At 33.4% G+C, this 5,483-nt stretch overlaps 1 non-coding gene across 1 annotated transcript; it reads right to left on the bottom strand.

Annotated features, from left to right (window-relative positions):
• Positions 1 to 430: 430 nt before the first annotated feature.
• Positions 431 to 537, bottom strand: LOC123624881. The gene has a single exon (XR_006730246.1). It is a non-coding gene; the product is annotated as a U6 spliceosomal RNA (small nuclear RNA).
• Between the last annotated feature and the right edge of the window lie 4,946 nt (positions 538 to 5,483).

The following is a 5,483-nucleotide window of genomic DNA, read 5'->3' as shown; positions in this document are numbered from 1 at the left end:
CTCATTAACTAGATCATTCACATGGTGAGTAGAATTATACATTGCTGTGATCTTCTTGGAGTAAATTGTGTCAATATATCTTAAAATTATAGAGATGCTCATCCCATTTAAGAATTGAAGTGCGCATTCAGTCAAAAGGAATAATGCAGAAGATCACATGTACCCTTTCCTAATTTCCCTCAATGGTTGTATCTTGCAAAACCACAGTATAACATCTCAACCAGGAGACTGACACTGATACAGCCCACTGATCCCATTCAGATATCCCCAGTTTCACTTGTGCCCATCTGTGTGTGCGTGTGTGTATGCACTTCTATCCAATTTAATCACAGGTGTGGGTTCGTGTATCTACCACCGCAGTCAAGATCCTGAACACCATTCATGGAAAGCACTATCCTTCCTTCATCGAATTGCTTTTAAGCCTTTGTAAAAATTTAGGGAACACTTCATGAATTTGCATGTTACCCTTGTGTAGAGGCCATATTAATCTTCTCTGTATTAGTCCAAATTTTTGTTATGTGCACTTCCAAACTGAGCCCTGCTCATACCTTTGGACTCATCAATTCTACTTATGGAAATTAATTTCCAAAGTTGAAGTTCTATGCCTCAAGCTACTCAGTGCAGCATTATTTATAACAGCATAAAAGAAGTAGATAGGCAATGTGTATTAGTTAGCTGTAGTTGTGTAACAAATTACTCCAAAACTGGGTGACTTAATACAACAATGGTTATTATATCACAATGTCTGCCATGTCTGGGCATGGCGCATTTGACTCCTCTAAATGAGGGTCTCTCACAAAACTGATCTCAGGTGCCAGGTGAAGCTGAGGTTTCCTCTCAAGGTTCCAATGGGGAAGAATCTGTGTCCAAGTTCAATCATTGGTCATTGCTGGGACTCAGTTCCTTGCAGGCTCTTGGCCAGAGGGTCTCAGCTGCTCTCTGGCTGTTGTAAGAGCCAGAGTTTATTGCTACGTGAGCCTCTTCACATTGCAATTTGCCTCATCATACAAGCAAGAAGAAAGAGTGCGAGAGAATGCTGGCAGTCTTTTATAATCTGATCACAGAAGTGATTTCCCATTAATTTTTCCATATTCTATTCATTAGAAGCAAGTTGCTCAGTCCAGCCCACACTCAAGGGGAGGGAATTACATAAGAGTATGAACCCCAGGAGGTAGAAATTTTGGGGATCAGTATTAGAAGCTGCTTATCACAATAAGTAAATTATTATACATTCATACTATCAAATACTACACAACCATTAGATTTTCTATAATAATTACATTACTATGGGGTATGCTGTCATGAGAAATGAAAAGAGTTACCGTGATCTATGACTCAGTATCAAGTATTCTAAAATATGTGGAACAGAAACCTCAGAAAAAGATGAGGAAAATATTGTACAGAAAAAAATATTTGAGGACATAATGTCTGAAAATTATTCAAATTAAGTAAAAAGATATATACTCACAGATCCAAGAAGCTCAATGATCCTCCATCTCCATCAGGATAAAAATCAAAGAAAATTACACCAAAGAACATATTTTCATGGCTGGAGACTCGTGATAAAGAGAAAAATCTTCAAAGAAACCAGAGTACTGTGGTCTAGATGTTTGTCCCCTCAAAACCGCATGTTAAAATTTGATCTCCAATTGTGGAGGTGGGGACTAATGGGAGGTCATGGAGGTGAATCCCTCATGAGTAGGTTATGCCCGCCTTCAGGGGTGAGTGAGTTCTCACTCTGATTGTTCCCCAAGGTGACGATGGTTTAAAAGAGCTGCCACCTCCCCGTCCCTCTTGCTTCCTCTCTCACCATGTGACTCAGCACACAGTGGATCCCCTTTAACTTCTGCCATGAGTGGAAGCAGCTGGAGGCCCCCACCAGGTGCAGATGTCCATTCTTGAACTTTCCAGCCATCAGAATCATGATTCCAATAAACCCCTTTTCTGATAAATTACCCAGCCTCAGGTTTTCCTTTACAACAATACACTAAGATGGGAATAGACTAAGACACAGAGGGAAAGAGACTCTTACTTATACAGAAACAAAGATAAGAATGACAGCTTATTTCTTATTAGAAATATTTCAAACCAGAGACAATGGAATAACACCTTTAAAATGCTGAAAAAAGAATTCTGTCAACCAAGAATGATATATCCAGTGAAAATATCCTTCAAAATAGACAGAAAATGAGGATCTTTTCAGATAAAGAAAATCATCATTAGCTGACCTGTTACACATAAATGTTTAAGATATTTCTTCAGGCTGAAAGGAACCAGTAGAAGACTGCAACAGCAAGGACTAAACCTATGTGAAGGAATAGAGAGACCTAGAAATGGCAAATATGTGGATTAAATATAAAATTCTTCTCATTTCTTAATTCTTTAACTAATATTTGATTATTGGGAGAAAGAAAATAACACTGTACTGTGGCATTTTAACATATGTAAAAGTAAAATGTATGACAATAATAATAGAAAGAATGGGATGGTGGCTACTGGAAGTAACTAACAAAGCTACTAACATTAACAAAGAGACTTAGACAAACACAGAGGATAAAAAATAGAACACTAATAATTCCTAATCCAAATGTGAAAAGTGGGGAAAAAAAGCAAATTGAAAAATAAATATGATGGTAAAGTTAAACCCAGCAATACCAATAATAATATTAAATGTTATTAATGTTAGACCATGAATATTAAATGTTAACAATATAAGACCAGGCAATATGCTAAGAGTGTTTATAAGAAACACCCTTTAAATATAAAGAGGTACGTGAGTTAAAAGTAAAAGGATGTAAAAGGTATGTAAACAATATGAATGAGAAAGATGATATAGCTATATTATTATATGATCAAAGTTGACTTCAAGACAAAGAATATTAGTAAATATAAAGAGGGAGATTTTATACTGATACAGCATCAATTAATCAAGAAGACATAACAGTCCTAAATGAATGGGCATATAACAACAGGTCTTCAAAATGCACTAAGCAAAAATTGTCAAAGCTAGAGGGAGAAATAGATCAATATACAATTAATACCGAAGACTTTATCCTCTCTCCAGTAGTTGATAAAACAAGTAGACAAGAAAATGTGGAAGGAAAAGGAATATCTTCATATGATCAAACAATTTAACCTAACTGATCTATATAAAACACCAGATCCAACAGCGAAATGTGTATGTATTTCCAGTGCACAGGGAGCATTCACTAAGACAGACCATCTGTTAAGAGATTAAAGAAGACTCAATAAATATTATGGATTGAAATAATACAGAGTATTTTCTCTGACTATGATGGAATTAAATTATTAAAGTAGAAATTAACGTATATAAAATATTTTTAAATTCTACTGTGAAATCACAACATAAATTATAAAATGTTTGATATGGAACAGTAATGAAAAGATACCATTTTAAAATTTATGGGATACAGATAAACCAGTACTTGAGATACTTTTATGGCTTTAATTGCTTGTATTAGAAAAATGGAAAGGTTTAAAATCAAGAATCTTGTTTTCCAACTTAAAAGGCTACAAAAGGAAGAAATTAAATCAAAACTAATAGGAGAAAATAATAAAGATATCAAAGGCAATTGATAACATAGATCATTTCTTTAAAATGATAAATAAAGCTTATATGCTTTTAGAAAGACTGATTTAAAAAAACCCAAAACACAAATTACCAATATCAGAGTTAAGAGAGGAGACATCACTACAGGTTCTACAGACATTAAAAGACTAAAGCAGGGATATTATGCTAAGAAATTTGACAATTTGGATGAAATGAAAAAGTTATTTGAAATTCACAATTATTCAAGCACATCTAAGGAAAAGAGGAAATATAATTGGTCTTATATTTATTAAAGAAATTAAAATCACCACTTAAACCTTCCCACCATTAAAACCTTCCCCACCCACTATTAAAACTTTCCCAGGTGTATTCACTGGTAAGTTCTCCAAGATATTTACAGAATAAATAATACCAACTATTCACAAACTCTTTCAGAAAGTAGAGAGGAGGAAACATTTCCCATGTCATTTTATAAAGCCAACAAAATCCTCATACCAAAGTCAGACAAGGATATTATAAGAAAAGAACAGTACAGACCAATCCCTCATTAACATAGATGATAAAATCCTTTACCAAGTACTAGAAAATTTAATCCACCAATATATAAAAAGGATAATACATATCAAACTAGTGAGATTATCCCCAAAATAATCTAGGGCTAGTTTAACATTTGAAAATCAATTACAATTCACTACATTACAAAATGAAGCAGAAATATCACAGGATAATTGCAATAGATCTGGAAGAAAAGCCTTTGATGAAATTCAACACCACCCCTTCTCAGCAAAATAGAAATAGCAGAAAACTGCTTAAATCTGATAATGGGCTTCTATGGGAAACTTACAGCTCACACGGTTACTTCATGTTGAACAACTGAGATTTCCAACTAATGGGGAGCAGGGCAAGGATGTCTGCTCTTACTGTACTGAAATTCCCAGTCATTACTATGTACAGTAAAAATCCTAAGGAAATTTAAAAAAAAAATACTACTTGAATTAATCCATAAATTTAGTAAGGTCATAAAATACAAGGTAAATATACAAAAATCAATTGTATTTCCATGTATTAGCAATAAAATATCAGGTTATACCATTTAACAACAGCACTCAAAGATGTAAAATACTTAGAGATAAATTTTCAAAAGTTGTACAATAAATTTACACTAAAAACAACGTATAATCTCGAAGAGAAATTTTAAAATTTCTCAGCACTTCCAAGATGTCATTTCTTCCCAAATTGATCTATTGATTCAATTCTATGCCAAGCAAAATCCAACAAGCCTTTTTAAAAAAGAAATTGAAAAGCTGTTTCTAAAAATTATGTAAAAATACATCTAGTAGAGCCAAAGCAATTTTGAAAAAGAAGAACAAAGGCTTTCAAGATTATTTATAAAGTAGTAATGAAAGAGGTACTGAAGTTTTTGTGTAAAGAGAGACAAAAAGACCAAGGGAACAGAATAAAGAACCTAGAAATAGATTCACTTCTATATGGTCAATAGATGTTTGACAAAGGCACTAAGGTAACTTTTATTGCAATAATAGTCTTTTCAGGAAAAAGTTCTGAAACATCTCAACGCCTGTAAGGGGAAAAAATTATCTTTAACTTCTACCTTCCACCACAGACAGCAATTAGTTCAAAGTAAATTGTAGACCTAAACCTAAAAGCTAAAACTACAAAGTTTCTAGAAGAAAACATAAAACAATATCTTCATGACCTTAAAACAGGTAAGGATTTCTTAGAAAAAAAACTGAAAAGCATTAAACACAAAAGAAAAAAGATAAATTCCAATAAAATGTAAAACTTCTATTACATAAAAGATAAATAAATGGGAAAGCCAAAGACGAGCAGAACTATGTCAAATGCATCAAATGACTTCTATCTAGAACATACAAAGAAGTCCTCCAGCTCAATA

The sequence above is a fragment of the Lemur catta genome, chromosome 19 (assembly GCF_020740605.2).
Source record: "Lemur catta isolate mLemCat1 chromosome 19, mLemCat1.pri, whole genome shotgun sequence".
In the NCBI taxonomy this organism is placed as follows: Eukaryota; Metazoa; Chordata; class Mammalia; order Primates; family Lemuridae; genus Lemur; species Lemur catta.
Note: the sequence above shows the minus strand (reverse complement) of the source record. Positions and strands in the feature narration are given on the sequence as shown.